The following is a 24,790-nucleotide window of genomic DNA, read 5'->3' on the forward strand; positions in this document are numbered from 1 at the left end:
ACGAGAGTGTCTATCTTTACCACACTATCTACACGTGCACGAGTGTGACTATCTTTACCACACTATCTACACGTGCACGGGTGTGACTATCTTTACCACACTATCTACACGTGCACGGGTGTGTCTATCTTTACCACACTATCTACACGTGCACGGGTGTGACTATCTTTACCACACTATCTACACGTGCACGAGAGTGTCTATCTTTACCACACTATCTGCACGTGCACGGGTGTGACTATCTTTCCCACACTATCTACACATGCACGGGTGTGACTATCTTTATCACAGTATCTACACGTGCACGAGAGTGTCTATCTTTACCACACTATCTGCACATGCACGGGTGTGACTATCTTTACCACACTATCTACACGTGCACGCTGGTGACTATCTTGACCACACTATCTACACATGCACGAGAGTGACTATCTTTACCACACTATCTACACGTGCACGAGAGTGTCTATCTTTACCACACTATCTACACGTGCACGGGTGTGACTATCTTTACCACACTATCTACACGTGCACGAGAGTGTCTATCTTTACCACACTATCTACACGTGCACGGGTGTGACTATCTTTACCACACTATCTACACGTGCACGGGTGTGACTATCTTTACCACAGTATCTACACGTGCACGAGAGTGTCTATCTTTACCACACTGTCTACACGTGCACGGGTGTGACTATCTTTACCACAGTATCTACACGTGCACGGGTGTGACTATCTTTACCACACTATCTACACGTGCACGGGTGTGTCTATCTTTACCACACTATCTACACGTGCACGGGTGTGACTATCTTTACCACAGTATCTACACGTGCACGGGTGTGACTATCTTTGCCACACTATCTACACACGCACGGGTGTGACTATCTTTGCCACACTATCTACACGTGCACGGGTGTGACTATCTTTGCCACACTATCTACACGTGCACGGGTGTGACTATCTTTACCACACTGTCTACACGTGCATGAGTGTGACTATCTTTACCACACTATCTACACGTGTACGGGTGTGACTATCTTTGCCACACTATCTACACGTGCACGGGTGTGACTATCTTTGCCACACTGTCTACACGTGCACGGGTGTGACTATCTTTGCCACACTGCCTACACGTGCACGGGTGTGACTATCTTTACCACACTGTCTACACGTGCACGGGTGTGACTATCTTTACCACACTATCTACACGTGCACGGGTGTGACTATCTTTACCACACTATCTACACGTGCACGAGTGTGACTATCTTTGCCACACTATCTACACGTGCACGGGTGTGACTATCTTTACCACACTATCTACACGTGCACGGGTGTGACTATCTTTACCACACTGTCTACACGTGCACGGGTGTGACTATCTTTGCCACACTGTCTACACGTGCACGGGTGTGACTATCTTTACCACACTATCTACACGTGCACGAGTGTGACTATCTTTGCCACACTATCTACACGTGCACGGGTGTGACTATCTTTACCACACTATCTACACGTGCACGAGTGTGACTATCTTTGCCACACTATCTACACGTGCACGGGTGTGACTATCTTTACCACACTATCTACACGTGCACGGGTGTGACTATCTTTGCCACACTATCTACACGTGCACGAGTGTGACTATCTTTACCACACTATCTACACGTGCACGGGTGTGACTATCTTTGCCACACTATCTACACATGCACGGGTGTGACTATCTTTGCCACACTATCTACACGTGCACGAGTGTGACTATCTTTGCCACACTATCTACACGTGCACGAGTGTGACTATCTTTACCACACTATCTACACGTGCACGAGTGTGACTATCTGTACCACACTATCTACACGTGCACGGGTGTGACTATCTTTACCACACTATCTACACGTGCACGAGTGTGACTATCTTTGCCACACTATCTACACGTGCACGGGTGTGACTATCTTTACCACACTGTCTACACGTGCACGAGTGTGACTATCTTTACCACACTATCTACACGTGCACGGGTGTGACTATCTTTACCACACTGTCTACACGTGCACGAGTGTGACTATCTTTACCACACTATCTACACGTGTACGGGTATGACTATCTTTGCCACACTATCTACACATGCACGAGTGTGACTATCTTTACCACACTGTCTACACGTGCACGGGTGTGACTATCTTTACCACACTGTCGACACTTGCACGGGTGTGACTATCTTTACCAAACTATCTGCACTTGCACGAGTGTGACTATCTTTGCCACACTATCTACACGTGCACGAGTGTGACTATCTGTACCACACTATCTACACGTGCACGGGTGTGACTATCTTTACCACACTATCTACAAGTGCACGAGTGTGACTATCTTTGCCACACTATCTACACGTGCACGGGTGTGACTATCCTTACCACACTGTCTACACGTGCACGAGTGTGACTATCTTTACCACACTATCTACACGTGCACGGGTGTGACTATCTTTACCACACTGTCTACACATGCACGAGTGTGACTATCTTTACCACACTATCTACACGTGCACGAGTGTGACTATCTTTACCACACTATCTACACGTGCATGAGTGTGACTATCTTTACCACACTATCTACACTTGCACGGGTGTGACTATCTTTACCACACTATCTACACGTGCACGGGTGTGACTATCTTTACCACACAATCTACACTTGCACGGGTGTGCCTATCTTTACCACACTATCTACACGTGCACGGGTGTGACTATCTTTACCACACTGTCTACACGTGCACGGGTGTGACTATCTTTACCACACTGTCTACACGTGCACGGGTGTGACTATCTTTGCCACACTATCTACACGTGCACGGGTGTGTCTATCTTTACCACACTGTCTACACGTGCACGAGAGTGTCTATCTTTACCACACTATCTACACGTGCACGAGTGTGACTATCTTTACCACACTATCTACACGTGCACGGGTGTGACTATCTTTACCACACTATCTACACGTGCACGGGTGTGTCTATCTTTACCACACTATCTACACGTGCACGGGTGTGACTATCTTTACCACACTATCTACACGTGCACGAGAGTGTCTATCTTTACCACACTATCTGCACGTGCACGGGTGTGACTATCTTTCCCACACTATCTACACGTGCACGGGTGTGACTATCTTTATCACAGTATCTACACGTGCACGAGAGTGTCTATCTTTACCACACTATCTACACATGCACGGGTGTGACTATCTTTACCACACTATCTACACGTGCACGCTGGTGACTATCTTGACCACACTATCTACACATGCACGAGAGTGACTATCTTTACCACACTATCTACACGTGCACGAGAGTGTCTATCTTTACCACACTATCTACACGTGCACGGGTGTGACTATCTTTACCACACTATCTACACGTGCACGAGAGTGTCTATCTTTACCACACTATCTACACGTGCACGGGTGTGACTATCTTTACCACACTATCTACACGTGCACGGGTGTGACTATCTTTACCACAGTATCTACACGTGCACGAGAGTGTCTATCTTTACCACACTGTCTACACGTGCACGGGTGTGACTATCTTTACCACAGTATCTACACGTGCACGGGTGTGACTATCTTTACCACACTATCTACACGTGCACGGGTGTGTCTATCTTTACCACACTATCTACACGTGCACGGGTGTGACTATCTTTACCACAGTATCTACACGTGCACGGGTGTGACTATCTTTGCCACACTATCTACACACGCACGGGTGTGACTATCTTTGCCACACTATCTACACGTGCACGGGTGTGACTATCTTTGCCACACTATCTACACGTGCACGGGTGTGACTATCTTTACCACACTGTCTACACGTGCACGAGTGTGACTATCTTTACCACACTATCTACACGTGTACGGGTGTGACTATCTTTGCCACACTATCTACACGTGCACGGGTGTGACTATCTTTGCCACACTGTCTACACGTGCACGGGTGTGACTATCTTTGCCACACTGCCTACACGTGCACGGGTGTGACTATCTTTACCACACTGTCTACACGTGCACGGGTGTGACTATCTTTACCACACTATCTACACGTGCACGGGTGTGACTATCTTTACCACACTATCTACACGTGCACGAGTGTGACTATCTTTGCCACACTATCTACACGTGCACGGGTGTGACTATCTTTACCACACTATCTACACGTGCACGGGTGTGACTATCTTTACCACACTGTCTACACGTGCACGGGTGTGACTATCTTTGCCACACTGTCTACACGTGCACGGGTGTGACTATCTTTACCACACTATCTACACGTGCACGAGTGTGACTATCTTTGCCACACTATCTACACGTGCACGGGTGTGACTATCTTTACCACACTATCTACACGTGCACGAGTGTGACTATCTTTGCCACACTATCTACACGTGCACGGGTGTGACTATCTTTACCACACTATCTACACGTGCACGGGTGTGACTATCTTTGCCACACTATCTACACGTGCACGAGTGTGACTATCTTTACCACACTATCTACACGTGCACGGGTGTGACTATCTTTGCCACACTATCTACACATGCACGGGTGTGACTATCTTTGCCACACTATCTACACGTGCACGAGTGTGACTATCTTTGCCACACTATCTACACGTGCACGAGTGTGACTATCTTTACCACACTATCTACACGTGCACGAGTGTGACTATCTGTACCACACTATCTACACGTGCACGGGTGTGACTATCTTTACCACACTATCTACACGTGCACGAGTGTGACTATCTTTGCCACACTATCTACACGTGCACGGGTGTGACTATCTTTACCACACTGTCTACACGTGCACGAGTGTGACTATCTTTACCACACTATCTACACGTGCACGGGTGTGACTATCTTTACCACACTGTCTACACGTGCACGAGTGTGACTATCTTTACCACACTATCTACACGTGTACGGGTATGACTATCTTTGCCACACTATCTACACATGCACGAGTGTGACTATCTTTACCACACTGTCTACACGTGCACGGGTGTGACTATCTTTACCACACTGTCTACACGTGCACGGGTGTGACTATCTTTGCCACACTATCTACACGTGCACGAGTGTGACTATCTTTACCACACTATCTACACGTGCACGGGTGTGACTATCTTTACCACACTATCTACACTTGCACGGGTGTGACTATCTGTACCACACTATCTACACGTGCACGGGTGTGACTATCTTTACCACACTATCTACACGTGCACGAGTGTGACTATCTTTACACACTATCTACACTTGCACGAGTGTGACTATCTTTACCACACTATCTACACGTGCACGGGTGTGACTATCTTTGCCACACTATCTACACACGCACGGGTGTGACTATCTTTGCCACACTATCTACACGTGCACGGGTGTGACTATCTTTGCCACACTATCTACACGTGCACGGGTGTGACTATCTTTACCACACTGTCTACACGTGCACGAGTGTGACTATCTTTGCCACACTATCTACACGTGCACGGGTGTGACTATCTTTACCACACTATCTACACGTGCACGGGTGTGACTATCTTTACCACACTGTCGACACTTGCACGGGTGTGACTATCTTTACCAAACTATCTGCACTTGCACGAGTGTGACTATCTTTGCCACACTATCTACACGTGCACGAGTGTGACTATCTGTACCACACTATCTACACGTGCACGGGTGTGACTATCTTTACCACACTATCTACACGTGCACGAGTGTGACTATCTTTGCCACACTATCTACACGTGCACGGGTGTGACTATCTTTACCACAGTATCTACACTTGCACGAGTGTGACTATCTTTACCACACTATCTACACGTGCACGGGTGTGACTATCTTTACCACACTGTCTACACGTGCACGAGTGTGACTATCTTTACCACACTATCTACACGTGCACGAGTGTGGCTATCTTTACCACACTATCTACACGTGCATGAGTGTGACTATCTTTACCACACTATCTACACGTGCACGGGTGTGACTATCTTTACCACACAATCTACACTTGCACGGGTGTGCCTATCTTTACCACACTATCTACACGTGCACGGGTGTGACTATCTTTACCACACTGTCTACACGTGCACGGGTGTGACTATCTTTACCACACTGTCTACACGTGCACGGGTGTGACTATCTTTGCCACACTATCTACACGTGCACGGGTGTGTCTATCTTTACCACACTGTCTACACGTGCACGAGAGTGTCTATCTTTACCACACTATCTACACGTGCACGAGTGTGACTATCTTTACCACACTATCTACACGTGCATGGGTGTGACTATCTTTACCACACTATCTACACGTGCACGGGTGTGTCTATCTTTACCACACTATCTACACGTGCACGGGTGTGACTATCTTTACCACACTATCTACACGTGCACGAGAGTGTCTATCTTTACCACACTATCTACACGTGCACGGGTGTGACTATCTTTACCACACTATCTACACGTGCACGAGAGTGTCTTTCTTTACCACACTATCTACACGTGCACGAGAGTGTCTATCTTTACCACACTATCTGCACGTGCACGGGTGTGACTATCTTTACCACACTATCTACACGTGCACGGGTGTGACTATCTTTATCACAGTATCTACACGTGCACGACAGTGTCTATCTTTACCACACTATCTACACGTGCACGAGAGTGTCTATCTTTACCACACTATCTACACATGCATGGGTGTGACTATCTTTACCACACTATCTACACGTGCACGCTGGTGACTATCTTGACCACACTATCTACACGTGCACGAGAGTGACTATCTTTACCACACTATCTACACGTGCACGAGAGTGTCTATCTTTACCACACTATCTACACGTGCACGGGTGTGACTATCTTTACCACACTATCTACACGTGCACGAGAGTGTCTATCTTTACCACACTATCTACACGTGCACGGGTGTGACTATCTTTACCACACTATCTACACGTGCACGGGTGTGACTATCTTTACCACAGTATCTACACGTGCACGAGAGTGTCTATCTTTACCACACTGTCTACACGTGCACGGGTGTGACTATCTTTACCACAGTATCTACACGTGCACGGGTGTGACTATCTTTACCACACTATCTACACGTGCACGGGTGTGTCTATCTTTACCACACTATCTACACGTGCACGGGTGTGACTATCTTTACCACAGTATCTACACGTGCACGGGTGTGACTATCTTTACCACACTATCTACACGTGCACGGGTGTGACTATCTTTACCACACTGTCTACACGTGCACGGGTGTGACTATCTTTACCACAGTATCTACACTTGCACGGGTGTGACTATCTTTACCACACTGTCTACACGTGCACGGGTGTGACTATCTTTACCACACTATCTACACGTGCACGGGTGTGACTATCTTTACCACACTGTCTACACGTGCACGGGTGTGACTATCTTTACCACACTATCTACACGTGCACGGTTGTGACTATCTTTACCACACTATCTACACGTGCACGGGTGTGACTATCTTTACCACACTATCTACACTTGCACGGGAGTGACTATCTTTACCACACTATCTACACGTGCACGAGTGTGTCTATCTTTACCACACTATCTACACGTGCACGGGTGTGTCTATCTTTACCACACTGTCTACACGTGTACGGGTGTGTCTATCTTTACCACACTGTCTACACGTGCACGAGTGTGTCTATCTTTACCACACTATCTACACGTGCACGAGTGTGACTATCTTTACCACACTGTCTACACGTGCACGAGTGTGTCTATCTTTACCACACTATCTACACGTGCACGAGTGTGTCTATCTTTACCACACTATCTACATTTGCACGGGTGTGACTATCTTTACCACACTATCTACACGTGCACGGGTGTGACTATCTTTACCACACTATCTACACGTGCACGAGTGTGACTATCTTTGCCACACTATCTACACGTGCACGAGTGTGTCTATCTTTACCACACTATCTACACGTGCACGATCTTTACCACACTATCTACACGTGCACGGGTGTGTCTATCTTTACCACACTATCTACACGTGCACGGGTGTGACTATCTTTACCACACTATCTACACGTGCACGAGTGTGTCTATCTTTACCACACTGTCTACACGTGCACGGGTGTGACTATCTTTACCACACTGTCTACACGTGCACGGGTGTGACTATCTTTGCCACACTATTTACACGTGCACGGGTGTGACTATCTTTGCCACACTATCTACACGTGCACGAGTGTGACTATCTTTACCACACTATCTACACGTGCACGAGTGTGACTATCTTTACCACACTGTCTACACGTGCACGAGTGTGACTATCTTTACCACACTATCTATACGTGCACGGGTGTGACTATCTTTACCACACTATCTACACGTGCACGGGTGTGACTATCTTTACCACAGTATCTACACTTGCATGGGTGTGACTATCTTTACCACACTATCTACACGTGCACGGGTGTGTCTATCTTTACCACACTATCTACACGTGCACGGGTGTGTCTATCTTTACCACACTGTCTACACGTGTACGGGTGTGTCTATCTTTACCACACTGTCTACACGTGCACGAGTGTGTCTATCTTTACCACACTATCTACACGTGCACGAGTGTGTCTATCTTTACCACACTGTCTACACGTGCACGAGTGTGTCTATCTTTACCACACTATCTACACGTGCACGAGTGTGTCTATCTTTACCACACTGTCTACACTTGCACGGGTGTGACTATCTTTACCACACTATCTACACGTGCACGGGTGTGACTATCTTTACCACACTATCTACACGTGCACGAGTGTGACTATCTTTGCCACACTACCTACACGTGCACGAGTGTGTCTATCTTTACCACACTATCTACACGTGCACGGGTGTGACTATCTTTACCACACTATCTACACGTGCACGAGTGTGACTATCTTTACCACACTATCTACACGTGCACGGGTGTGACTATCTTTACCACACTATCTACACGTGCACGAGTGTGTCTATCTTTACCACACTATCTACACGTACACGGGTGTGACTATCTTTACCACACTATCTACACGTGCACGGGTGTGACTATCTTTACCACACTATCTACACGTGCACGGGTGTGACTATCTTTACCACAGTATCTACACTTGCATGGGTGTGACTATCTTTACCACACTATCTACACGTGCACGGGTGTGTCTATCTTTACCACACTATCTACACGTGCACGGGTGTGTCTATCTTTACCACACTATCGACACGTACACGGGTGTGACTATCTTTACCACACTATCTACACGTGCACGGGTGTGACTATCTTTACCACACTATCTACACGTGCACGGGTGTGACTATCTTTACCACACTATCTACACGTGCACGGGTGTGACTATCTTTACCACGGTATCTACACTTGCATGGGTGTGACTTTCTTTACCACACTATCTACACGTGCACGGGTGTGTCTATCTTTACCACACTATCTACACGTGCACGGGTGTGACTATCTTTACCACACTATCTACACGTGCACGAGTGTGTCTATCTTTACCACACTGTCTACACGTGCACGGGTGTGACTATCTTTACCACACTGTCTACACGTGCACGGGTGTGACTATCTTTACCACACTGTCTACACGTGCACGGGTGTGACTATCTTTGCCACACTATTTACACGTGCACGGGTGTGACTATCTTTGCCACACTATCTACACGTGCACGGGTGTGACTATCTTTGCCACACTATCTACACGTGCACGAGTGTGACTATCTTTACCACACTGTCTACACGTGCACGAGTGTGACTATCTTTACCACACTATCTACACGTGCACGGGTGTGACTATCTTTACCACACTATCTACACGTGCACGGGTGTGACTATCTTTACCACACTATCTACACGTGCACGAGTGTGACTATCTTTACCACAGTATCTACACTTGCATGGGTGTGACTATCTTTACCACACTATCTACACGTGCACGGGTGTGTCTATCTTTACCACACTATCTACACGTGCACGGGTGTGACTATCTTTACCACACTATCTACACGTGCATGAGTGTGACTATCTTTACCACACTATCTACACTTGCACGGGTGTGACTATCTTTACCACACTATCTACACGTGCACGGGTGTGACTATCTTTACCACACTATCTACACTTGCACGGGTGTGACTATCTTTACCACACTATCTGCACGTGCACGGGTGTGACTATCTTTACCACACTGTCGACACGTGCACGGGTGTGACTATCTTTACCACACTGTCTACACGTGCACGGGTGTGACTATCTTTGCCACACTATCTACACGTGCACGGGTGTGACTATCTTTACCACACTATCTACACGTGCACGGGTGTGACTATCTTTACCACACTATCTACACGTGCACGGGTGTGTCTATCTTTACCACACTATCTACACGTGCACGGGTGTGACTATCTTTACCACACTATCTACACGTGCACGAGAGTGTCTATCTTTACCACACTATCTACACGTGCACGGGTGTGACTATCTTTACCACACTATCTACACGTGCACGAGAGTGTCTTTCTTTACCACACTATCTACACGTGCACGAGAGTGTCTATCTTTACCACACTATCTACACGTGCACGGGTGTGACTATCTTTACCACACTATCTACACGTGCACGGGTGTGACTATCTTTACCACAGTATCTACACGTGCACGAGAGTGTCTATCTTTACCACACTATCTACACGTGCACGAGAGTGTCTATCTTTACCACACTATCTACACGTGCACGGGTGTGACTATCTTTACCACACTATCTACACGTGCACGAGAGTGTCTATCTTTACCACACTATCTACACGTGCACGGGTGTGACTATCTTTACCACACTATCTACACGTGCACGAGAGTGTCTATCTTTACCACACTATCTACACGTGCACGGGTGTGACTATCTTTACCACACTATCTACACGTGCACGGGTGTGACTATCTTTACCACACTATCTACACGTGCACGAGAGTGTCTATCTTTACCACACTGTCTACACGTGCACGAGGGTGACTATCTTTCCCACAGTATCTACACGTGCACGGGTGTGACTATCTTTACCACACTATCTACACGTGCACGGGTGTGTCTATCTTTACCACACTATCTACACGTGCACGGGTGTGACTATCTTTACCACAGTATCTACACGTGCACGGGTGTGACTATCTTTACCACACTATCTACACGTGCACGGGTGTGACTATCTTTACCACACTGTCTACACGTGCACGGGTGTGACTATCTTTACCACAGTATATACACGTGCACGGGTGTGACTATCTTTACCACACTATCTACACGTGCACGGGTGTGACTATCTTTACCACACTATCTACACTTGCACGGGAGTGACTATCTTTACCACACTATCTACACGTGCATGAGTGTGTCTATCTTTACCACACTATCTACACGTGCACGGGTGTGTCTATCTTTACCACACTGTCTACACGTGTACGGGTGTGTCTATCTTTACCACACTGTCTACACGTGCACGAGTGTGTCTATCTTTACCACACTATCTACACGTGCACGAGTGTGTCTATCTTTACCACACTGTCTACACGTGCACGAGTGTGTCTATCTTTACCACACTATCTACACGTGCACGAGTGTGTCTATCTTTACCACACTATCTACACTTGCACGGGTGTGACTATCTTTACCACACTATCTACACGTGCACGGGTGTGACTATCTTTACCACACTATCTACACGTGCACGGGTGTGACTATCTTTACCACACTATCTACACGTGCACGAGTGTGACTATCTTTGCCACACTATCTACACGTGCACGAGTGTGTCTATCTTTACCACACTATCTACACGTGCACGGGTGTGACTATCTTTACCACACTATCTACACGTGCACGGGTGTGACTATCTTTACCACACTATCTACACGTGCACGAGTGTGACTATCTTTACCACACTATCTACACGTGCACGGGTGTGACTATCTTTACCACACTATCTACACGTGCACGAGTGTGTCTATCTTTACCACACTATCTACACGTACACGGGTGTGACTATCTTTACCACACTATCTACACGTGCACGGGTGTGACTATCTTTACCACACTATCTACACGTGCACGGGTGTGACTATCTTTACCACAGTATCTACACTTGCATGGGTGTGACTATCTTTACCACACTATCTACACGTGCACGGGTGTGTCTATCTTTACCACACTATCTACACGTGCACGGGTGTGTCTATCTTTACCACACTATCTACACGTACACGGGTGTGACTATCTTTACCACACTATCTACACGTGCACGGGTGTGACTATCTTTACCACACTATCTACACGTGCACGGGTGTGACTATCTTTACCACAGTGTCTACACTTGCATGGGTGTGACTATCTTTACCACACTATCTACACGTGCACGGGTGTGTCTATCTTTACCACACTATCTACACGTGCACGGGTGTGACTATCTTTACCACACTATCTACACGTGCACGAGTGTGTCTATCTTTACCACACTGTCTACACGTGCACGGGTGTGACTATCTTTACCACACTGTCTACACGTGCACGGGTGTGACTATCTTTGCCACACTATTTACACGTGCACGGGTGTGACTATCTTTGCCACACTATCTACACGTGCACGGGTGTGACTATCTTTGCCACACTATCTACACGTGCACGAGTGTGACTATCTTTACCACACTATCTACACGTGCACGAGTGTGACTATCTTTACCACACTGTCTACACGTGCACGAGTGTGACTATCTTTACCACACTATCTACACGTGCACGGGTGTGACTATCTTTACCACACTATCTACACGTGCACGGGTGTGACTATCTTTACCACAGTATCTACACTTGCATGGGTGTGACTATCTTTACCACACTATCTACACGTGCACGGGTGTGTCTATCTTTACCACACTATCTACACGTGCACGGGTGTGTCTATCTTTACCACACTGTCTACACGTGTACGGGTGTGTCTATCTTTACCACACTGTCTACACGTGCACGAGTGTGTCTATCTTTACCACACTATCTACACGTGCACGAGTGTGTCTATCTTTACCACACTGTCTACACGTGCACGAGTGTGTCTATCTTTACCACACTATCTACACGTGCACGAGTGTGTCTATCTTTACCACACTGTCTACACTTGCACGGGTGTGACTATCTTTACCACACTATCTACACGTGCACGGGTGTGACTATCTTTACCACACTATCTACACGTGCACGGGTGTGACTATCTTTACCACACTATCTACACGTGCACGGGTGTGACTATCTTTACCACACTATCTACACGTGCACGAGTGTGACTATCTTTGCCACACTATCTACACGTGCACGAGTGTGTCTATCTTTTCCACACTATCTACACGTGCACGGGTGTGACTATCTTTACCACACTATCTACACGTGCACGAGTGTGACTATCTTTACCACACTATCTACACGTGCACGGGTGTGACTATCTTTACCACACTATCTACACGTGCACGAGTGTGTCTATCTTTACCACACTATCTACACGTGCACGGGTGTGACTATCTTTACCACACTATCTACACGTGCACGGGTGTGACTATCTTTACCACACTATCTACATGTGCACGGGTGTGACTATCTTTACCACACTATCTACACGTACACGGGTGTGACTATCTTTACCACAGTATCTACACGTGCACGGGTGTGACTATCTTTACCACACTATCTACACGTGCACGGGTGTGACTATCTTTACCACACTATCTACACGTGCACGGGTGTGACTATCTTTACCACAGTATCTACACTTGCATGGGTGTGACTATCTTTACCACACTATCTACACGTGCACGGGTGTGTCTATCTTTACCACACTATCTACACGTGCACGGGTGTGACTATCTTTACCACACTATCTACACGTGCACGAGTGTGTCCATCTTTACCACACTGTCTACACGTGCACGGGTGTGACTATCTTTACCACACTGTGTACACGTGCACGGGTGTGACTATCTTTACCACACTGTCTACACGTGCACGGGTGTGACTATCTTTGCCACACTATTTACACGTGCACGGGTGTGACTATCTTTGCCACACTATCTACACGTGCACGGGTGTGACTATCTTTGCCACACTATCTACACGTGCACGAGTGTGACTATCTTTACCACACTATCTACACGTGCACGAGTGTGACTATCTTTACCACACTGTGTACACGTGCACGAGTGTGACTATCTTTACCACACTATCTACACGTGCACGGGTGTGACTATCTTTACCACACTATCTACACGTGCACGGGTGTGTCTATCTTTACCACACTATCTACACGTGCACGGGTGTGACTATCTTTACCACACTATCTACACGTGCACGAGTGTGTCTATCTTTACCACACTGTCTACACGTGCACGGGTGTGACTATCTTTACCACACTGTCTACACGTGCACGGGTGTGACTATCTTTGCCACACTATCTACACGTGCACGGGTGTGACTATCTTTGCCACACTATCTACACGTGCACGAGTGTGACTATCTTTACCACACTATCTACACGTGCACGAGTGTGACTATCTTTACCACACTGTCTACACGTGCACGAGTGTGACTATCTTTACCACACTATCTACACGTGCACGGGTGTGACTATCTTTACCACACTATCTACACGTGCATGGGTGTGACTATCTTTACCACACTATCTACACGTGCACGGGTGTGTCTATCTTTACCACACTATCTACACGTGCACGGGTGTGACTATCTTTACCACACTATCTACACGTGCACGGGTGTGTCTATCTTTACCACACTGTCTACACGTGCACGGGTGTGACTATCTTTGCCACACTGTCTTCACGTGCACGGGTGTGACTATCTTTGCCACACTATCTACACGTGCACGGGTGTGACTATCTTTGCCACACTATCTACACGTGCACGAGTGTGACTATCATTACCACACTATCTACACGTGCACGAGTGTGACTATCTTTGCCACACTATCTACATGTGCACGAGTGTGTCTATCTTTATCACAGTATCTACACGTGCACGAGTGTGACTATCTTTACCACACTGTCTACACGTGCACGTGTGTGACTATCTTTACCACACTGTCTACACGTGCACGGGTGTGACTATCTTTACCACACTATCTACACGTGCACGGGTGTGACTATCTTTACCACACTGTCTACACGTGCACGGGTGTGACTATCTTTACCACACTATCTACACGTGCACGGGTGTGACTATCTTTACCACACTATCTACACGTGCACGAGTGTGTCTATCTTTACCACACTATCTACACGTGCACGAGAGTGACTATCTTTACCACACTATCTACACGTGCACGAGTGTGTCTATCTTTACCACACTATCTACACGTGCACGGGTGTGACTATCTTTACCACACTATCTACACGTGCACGGGTGTGACTATCTTTACCACACTATCTACACGTGCACGAGTGTGTCTATCTTTACCACACTATCTACACGTGCACGAGAGTGACTATCTTTACCACACTATCTACACGTGCACGAGTGTGTCTATCTTTACCACACTATCTACACGTGCACGGGTGTGACTATCTTTACCACACTATCTACACGTGAACGGGTGTGACTATCTTTACCACACTGTCTACATGTCCCACAGTGGGTCATGCAACTAGCTTCGAATATACCGGAGGTAAGTTGATAGTGGTGGATCAGGGACAGCTCCAATCTCTACTGATTTAACCATGCCAACATTCTCTGGTGTCAAGGGGCGACATTAACCTACTCTCTCCCCAGAGAATTTAATCTTAGTAGCTGACATCGAGGGATGAGAATATCATAAAATAATATCCACATCATTGAACAACATTGATATTTGAATCCAATGCTGAATTCCCACAAAATTGATGTGGATGAATGAAGAGAATCCCAGATCAACTATTTATCAGAATCATAAATTTTCTATTTCTCACTCCAACATGGTGTGAATGCATTTATGTCTAAGTGCTAAAGGGGTAGCATGACTAAACTGAGGCTTCAGCATCATAATTCTCGTGAGCATCAACTACCCGGATGCCTCTTGTACGTTGATACCTAACCCGATTTGACAAGCTGAGGTTTGTGAAGAAATCTCCTGACAGAAGGAGACAGTTAGGGTGCACAGGGAGGAGGTTGGGAGTGACGGTAAGCCAGCGGAGCTGCAGGAGTTGCACTTCTTCTCAGTCCACAGAGACAACATAACGCAACGTTTTGAGTCGCGTTGTCTAACGACTGCTGATTAGAGTTAGGATCTGCAAATATTAGTTGGCATGATCAGCCCATGCAGTCAGTTTAATCAGATTTAAGAATTAGACTTGAAAAAAGGACAATTTCCATGTTGAAATAAACACTACTGCTGTTGATTTATTTCACAGTGGTCTGAAGGCCCATATACATCAGGCATAGTTCATGGTTTGGTGCATCAATTTAAAACTTATGCTCTGAATGCTTCACAATGGCTCCAAAGGCAGGATGTGGTTGGACTGAGAACATGTGCTTTTAACTGTCATGATGTCAACCAGTCAAAATCCAGAAGTCTTGGGAGGCATTAACTGAAACAAGCCTTGAGAACGATCCCCTGATTGGGCTTATTTTGTTCAACAGTCTCAGCGCTCAGTGCCTTTTGAAATACATAAACTTTACTATGTAGCTGAATTATTGAGTAATTTGCCATTCAACTCCCCACCTTCACTGAACTCTTCAATACATATAGCATGCACGCAAGCGGCCTCCTCATAATGCAAGTTCCAATTTGTCGAAATTAATGATACACTGTTATAAAAAATAGACGATCCTAATGTAACTGTCAGTGTGCTTCGAATCATCTGCGTCTGGTAACAAGGGAGAGCTTGACGAAGAGTTTCATCTTATGTTTCATCAAGAAAGCAACATTGAGTCATATTGAAGTGATAACAGCAGGCACTGTGAGATATGGCACATCAAAAGCGCCCAGGTTGACATTAATTGTTCCTCACATATAATGCATGGTGAGAAGGTATTCAACCCATTGAGTTCCAGCTAAAAATAATATTCTGTAAGTGAAAGGAGTAACTTGTAAAATTGCACCTCCCACATTAAATAAAAATATACTTAGCCTGAACTTCCTAAAGGTTATTACCAATATTGTGTGAAGCCTGTTGGGGAGTGAGTGTGAGAGAGAACTTGTAGACAACAAGAAGCCATCCCAATCTAAATGCTAGAAATGTGATATTCTGTGCAAACGAGGCTCCTGCGCAGCATTTTGATAATCCCTACACTGTGGAAGCAGGCCATTCAGTCCATTGGGACCCCTCTGAAGAGCATCCTGCACAAACCCACCCCATCAGAGAATCCCTACGGTGTGGAATCAGGCCATTCGGCCCAACAAGTTCAGACCAATCCTCCGAAGAGCATCCCACCCAGACCTGCCAAATGCAATCCTACATTTCTCATGGAAAATCCACACATCCCTGGATTCCATGGGTGTTTTAGCATGGCTAATCCACCTAACCTGCTCATCTTTGGACTGTGGGAGGAAATCAGTGCACCTGGAGGAAACCCACACAGACTCAGGGAGAATGTGTAAACTCCACACAGACAGTCACCAAAGCTGGAATCAAAATAACAGAGTGTGGAGCTGGATGAGCACAGCAGGCCAAGAAGCAACTTAGGAGCACAACAAGATGCTGCTTGGCCTGCTGTGTTCATCCAGCTCCACACTTTGTTATCTCGGATTCTCCACCATCTGCAGTTCCCCTTATCTCTGGAATTGAACCCGGATACCTGGTGTTGTGAGGCAATGGTGATAGCCACTGAGCCACCATGCAGCCCCAGGGCCTAAAGCTGTTGAGGTAAAATCCTAGTATGCTACCTGGATATGCCCAGCATTCCATGCCTTACCTTGTCTTGTCCTGTCTTTTCTTGTGTCTGAGTAAATTCCCACTTCAGCTGAACTTTAAAGGCTCATAGAACTTCTGCCTTGCCTTGCAGCTTCATACAGGTCCAAAGCTAGGCAGCTTGTCTTGTTTGGCATAAGTCTCAACTGAAGGGGTTGGCAGGTTGTGGGATGGCACATTGGCACATCAATCTCATACTTCCACCAATCACTAGCCATGAATGCAGCAAATACACCGCAAATACTGCCAAGTAAACAGCCATCTCTCCAAGTGTAAGGAACGGGCCATCTTCAGTCATGTTGAAGGATAGACACTTCAGATGGAGGGGGTAACTAAGTCAAGGACAACATCTGTCACCAATGCAGGGGCTTGGATTCGGTCAGCGAACTGGCTGGGGAACATCATATTTGGTGCTCTGTACCTCTACGGTTGGTCACACATTTAGCCCTGTGGATCCAGCGTAGACAATCCAGCAAATCTCTGGAAGACAGTTGGAGAACTGCACAGGTATAAATCAGAGGTCTGGCCATTTATCATTTGTGACTATTGACTAAGTCACTCAAGGAATTGGGCCAGGGTCGGGGGGGGGGGGGTGGGGGGAGTGTCAATCGAAGAAAATTCTAGGGAGTATCAGAAACCACTGCTGTAGGAGGGAGGCTGTGGAACTTAATAGTGAGGGTTTGAGTTAGAGTACTGAAATGGAGAGGGATGACAAGACTGAAGGGGATGTAATTCAGTGTATAGTGGGTCGAGGTGGTGTACCATGGGAGGCAAAGAGGTCATGCCAGAGGGGTGTCAGCAAAGGTATGTAGTATAGGCTTCCACTGGGGACAGTACATAGACCTGGCATGTTTACTTCACATACCTGAGGCTGTTGCGGTGCTGGTGCGGGGCTGGGGAGGGGGGGTAACTTGGTCAGATCAAAATTTAGATAGATGAATTGGATGTGGAACCGAGCAAGCACAAAGGCCATGGAGTGACAGAGAGTGGGCTGCTACCAAGATGGCAGTATTCATGTTTTGGGGTTCACCAGGACAAAAAGGCTGAGCCTGAGGCTGACCGTGTGAGGAATGGCTACTGCTGCCTTCCGTCTTGCTGTAAATGACAAGTGTAAACTGGAGATGACAATGGCTGCGGCTGCACCCAGAGTGAGCAGCTTAAGCATTTCATTCTGAGAGGGGGGAGGTTTCAGGTTCAAGCGACATAAGGTTGCTCAAAGGGCAACAGGTGACAGACTCCTGCAAGCACTGTGTGCTTTGTGAACCTTAGGCGTTAACCCACTGTGTGCAGTCCAAATCCTCACCCGAACCCTAACCCTAACCCAACCCTATCCTTGACCCAAGACAACAATAAATGCTATGAATTGCTGTCATTCAGTTGCAATATTTGCCCACCTAGAATGACAGAGCTCATTTGCCAAGAGCTAGGGAACAGCTCACTTCGCACCATGGAACGCTGACTATCATGTTGTGCTAGGACAGCTAGCTCTGAGCCTTTAACATTGCAGTTGCAGTTAGATAGAGGCTCACCTGCATACCTCATGGGGAAAGTGAAAATATATTTACAAATGTATTTACATACTGTAAATGATACTGTATTTACATGGGAGCGCTAGCCATGTTATCTATATGCCCTTAGAACTTCTTTTTCTTACTTTCACTTCCACTTTGAGAGTGTATGATCCTGTGTTTGGAAGCCAGGGCAGATGGAGCCTGCCCTAAGCTGGAGTCCATTAGCATTGGGATATATGGTTAGGTGACCATAAGACTGCTGCTGTCTAGAGGACCCAGATATATTGACTCCTGCCCAGAGGCAGGGATACTTGAGTTGCCTCATGGCTGAGGGAGGCAGTTAGAATCAAGTTGGAAGGCCCAGTCATCTCGCGACTGTCCTGAGAGGAGAGTTTTTGGGCAGTCTGTGCATAGCTCCCTTCCAGCTGGGTGCCTGTGAGGTCTCCATGTGAGAAAAGGGCACCTGGATTGAGCCTTGTGCCCCATTGTTTTGCCATTGGTGCTGAGATCCAGACCTGGTCCTCACCAGGGACAGCAAAGATCCTCATCTCGTAGCGAGCCAGGAGATGAATATCTGGCGCTGCACAACCGTTAATTATGGGCCATTTTGTTCCTACAAGTGAAAGGTTGTATAAGGAGCAGGTGCTTGGCACAAATATCGGTGCTGGTACAAGTGGGAGGAAGTTGTTGAATGTCCTCAGTGTAGACAGCACTAGCGGGTTGTGGGGGTGGGGTTGGCATCAAGGGATTAGTAGATCTGGGGATGTTGCATGCAAGGGTAGAGTTGTAGAGCCTTGATGGAAATGTGACAATAGCAGAGAGAGAGTGTGAGGTACCAGAGAGCAGATGGTGGCACTTAACCCAACAAAATAGCAAAGGCCAACGTCCTTCTTCCTGCATTGTTGGCCATTATCTGGATCATTGAGACCACAAAGACCCAAGTGGCAATGTTGGGCCAGTTGGGCAGGGTTTGGTGTCATGGCCTCCTTTCCTGGTCCTGTGGGAAGAGGACCCCTGCCTTTGCATCATCCTGTCCAGCAGACACTCCACATCCCTGTCTACAAAGAAGCTTTGCAATTTCCCTTGTCGGCCATATGCTGGGCGAGTGCACTGGGCAGTAATGGATTTCCAATGATTCACTGGGTGGGCAAAAGCCTTTTAAATATGTTCCAGTACCATGGATGCTTGTCCAACCCAGGATATCCTGGCTGTGGTGAGAACATCAGGCAAGAACAGTGCAATAAGCCTGTGCTAGATAGTTAGTGAGGTGTGTTCGGGATCAATGCATGGGAAAACTCTCTAGACCTTGTGGAGTGAAACAGTAATCTATTCTTGTCCACCAACATTGATATGATGGTCAAGAAGGCACAATAACACCTCTTCATTCTCAAGAGGTGAAGGAAATTCAGCACGTCCATAAGGACTCTCATCAATTTTCACAGGTAGACCATAAAAAGCATTCATTCTGGATGTATCACAGCTTGGTATGGCAATTGCTCTGCCGAGGACTATAAGAAACTACAGAGGGTTGTGAACACCGCCCAGTCATCATGCAAGTCAACCTGCCATCCATTGACCCTATCTATACTTCTCGCTGCCTTGGAAAGGTAACTAACACCATCAAAGACCCCTCCCACCCAGTTATAATCTCTTCTAACCTCTTCCATCAGGCAGAAGTTACAAAATTTTAAACACATGTACCCATAGGTTCGAGAACAGCTTCTTCTCTGCTGTCATTTGACTTCTGGATGGTCTTCTCAAATTTCAGATCTAATGCTGATCTTGCTTTTGGTGCATCTTCTCTGCAACCATAATTTTGTATTCCTCACTCTGTTCCACCACCCTATGATCTTTGCATATCATGATCTGTCCGTACTACACACAAAGAAAACTTTTTACTGTACATGAGTACATGGATATTAATCAAACCAAATCCAATATGGAAAGATTCAAATATTTAGAATTGAGTTAAATTTCATTGGGTTAGCTTGTTAGAAATCAAAACCCAATATTCCCAGAGCCCAAGTGATAACAATTTCCTGGAAAACTTGAAACATTAATTTAGAACCTGATCAGATTTTATGGCAATTGGTAGCCCAATTAAGTGTAAAGAACACTGAGTTAAGTTTTCCACCCCTACACCATCTGTGATGGTCTTCAAAGGAATAGTTTCTGGGAATCAGGTTGCCCTATCCCTGTTTGTCAGGATGTACGCTTGACCAGCCTTTATTTAAAGTTGTAGTAATCTACAAACTACCAACACTTAACTAAATTGTCCTTCAAGAACTAGTAGGGCTTTCAAAGGTGCTTATTTGATTCTCATGCTGAGATTTTAATCACAACAGATGTGAATGGCATGATGTGTAGAGCTGCACTCTGTCTTGACCATGTAAAATACCTGTTTTTTGATGCCTGTGCTTTTTGTATTCCCACAGGAGCCTCACATGCTTCTCACAAAATGTAGTACCACTACTTAACGAATGTCTTTCATTTTTTATCTGTTAGGGTGTCTCCACTGCCTCATCAGACCTCTGCTTCTAATATAATAGCACTCTAGAACTCTATCAGCCTCAGCTTCTGTGTGAGCTGAATTTACAAATTTACTTAGCTCTGCACCTACATTCTGCGTGTTAATTAATGAAGAAATGTCAATCACTTCTTTTTAACTATGCTCGTTCTTAAATAGAGTTTTATCTACCCTAGCATTCCACTGATTACTACACACGACAGAAAAATACCCAGAACCAGTACCTGCAACCGTTCTGTCTTTTTAGCCTTACCTTTTCCATGATTAAAGGTTATAGCTATAACTTTCATTCCTGCCAAATCCATCCACAGATAATTTCTTCACTACTCCAGCAGACAACAAGTCACAGTCTAACTGGGCTTTGGAAGGTGAAAGTGGGATATACTCTTCACCTATCCCATTAATGAACACTTTGGCTTTTATTGAACTCTATGGATAGAAAACTAAATCCATTGCTAATAACAGTTTGAGTAGCCTCAGCAATTTTCAGTATACATATGAAGCTGGATGCTTTCTTTGAAGTGAAAGGGGCTATCTTCCCCTTGGATAAAAACCTTTCATATCTCTCATCTATCCTATGTCCTTTCACTGCTCTAATGATAGTGTTTACCTCTGGTCTCTTCATTGCAATTAAACCAACACCTGATCCAGGGCATTTTCCTGCCGTGTTTCCTCTTCAGACTTATTCTAATGAACTCCAATATGTCTTGCGGGTTTCCCTCACAACTTTCAGCATCCTGAACGAATGTGTCCCACCTTGTTACACTGGAACCAGCTCTTCTGACGTTCACCTCCACTCTCAGTCCTTTCCCTTCTGACCTGTGTAGGAGACCTTGGGGCATTCCCAGCTAACCATTCTTTACCATGGCTATTTGCCTTCCTTTCACTCTCCTATTTTGTATCCAATTCAATGAAGGTGATGGAAAGAAAAGTTCAGGTTTATGGATTGACACATAATCCTGTCTAGTAACCTCTTGGTCCGCAGCTTGGGTTCTATTTATGGAAGGTACTGAGTTTTAAAATTCCTCTAGGAGAACGATTTCTCTAAGAGTTCACACATAGTTTTAGCTTCCAATGACTGTATTACCTTGCTTCATCCTTTCAAATTCATTATTGGCCCACCTAAGTTATTTTCTTATATTCTGGAGCCTTTGCCTATATGCCTCAGGCACTAACTTCTCCTGGCAGTATAGTTTTCTTCACGGTCTTATAATACCAAGAAAACCCTGATAATGAAGTATGATTTTCCTGTGCTTTACCTGTTAACTTATTCTGCATTGGCAACGCCCAGTATTCCTTTGCCCAATCCATTTGTCTAGCCATTTTCTCAAACGATTTAAAGAACATCACCACCTTATCTTCCCCTGGGCCTGCTCAACCTTAAACATTTGCAAACTCCAAATTTTGTCACCCCATACTGGGATGCTGCACTGTAGTTCAAACCTCACTACTTCGAGAGTCATCATAAAAGTGAAAGGTTTTCAAAAATTATGCAGGAATTCCCAATTTTCCTGAATTTCAGACCTAAGTTGATTCATTTCCTAGTCAGAATGGTGCATCGCTTGGAGGAGAGCATAGATGTTCCAATGTACCCAATTCCCTTGTCCTTCTGGGTAGAGGGGGACGTAAGTTTAGAAAATGTGATCAAAGGAGCTTTGGTGAGCTGTTTCAGTGCACCTTGTAATGATACTACTGTGCGTCAATGGTGGAGGGAATGAATGTTGAAGGTTGTGGATGAGGTGCCTATCTACTGTCGGCTTTGGATGGTTTCAAGATCCTTGAGGATTGTTGGAGGTGAACCCATCTTGGCAAGTAGAAATTATTTGCTCACACTCCTGACCTGTGCTTTGTGGATTCTGCACAGGCAATGGTTACACGGAAGTTACTTCCCACAGAATTTGCAGCCTCCTGCTCTTAGAATCACAACTATTTGTACCGTAGTTGCAATTCAGTTTCTGGTCAGTGATAGCCTACAGGATGGTGAGAGTGAGGGATTCAGCTGCAATGAATGCCACAGTGTGATGGTTAGGCTCCCTGTGATATTTATCTTAAATGTAGCATCATGCATCCCAATTTCTACCCTCCCTTACTTGTCTATTGGGATTCTATATAAATCAAGACGTGGTCAGATAGATCAAAGTTGCAGATAGACAAATATAAACACATGTCTGAGCTGTTTGCAAGCTCCATTCAAATATACGGAGAGACACACTGTTAAAGAAAAAGATTGCTAAACAGAGATGCAAAAGAAAGATGACTTGGAAAGATGGATAAACAGATCACAAGATCAGAGGCCTGCTTTCCCCCTCAATCCCCCATCTGTCAGATCCAACACCTGCTCTATACGAGAAAAGCAGGGTCACTTTGCCGTCTCACAATCATTTGATGTCCCTGAAAAATGCCAAATCTCACAGCAGATGTCTCCTCACGTGTCAAGCCTTGTTAAACAAGTTCCCATCATTGTCTGAATGCTTAAACATGCGGAGCCTGATGTCGGTGTTGATCTGGCTGCTGTTCCACTCCTGGCTTAGTTTATAGTCATTGCTCTTTAAGTGGCTCTGTTTGATGTTGGAAATGAAAAATAGAATACTTCCTATCTCCAGTGCTCGAACACATTGTAAGTGGATTTTATTTTCTGGCTGTACATTCCTGCTCAGGGGATTCATTTTGTCCCGATTATATATTTAATAATTTT

Source organism: Stegostoma tigrinum, chromosome 17, assembly GCF_030684315.1.
Source record: "Stegostoma tigrinum isolate sSteTig4 chromosome 17, sSteTig4.hap1, whole genome shotgun sequence".
NCBI classification, from domain to species: Eukaryota; Metazoa; Chordata; class Chondrichthyes; order Orectolobiformes; family Stegostomatidae; genus Stegostoma; species Stegostoma tigrinum.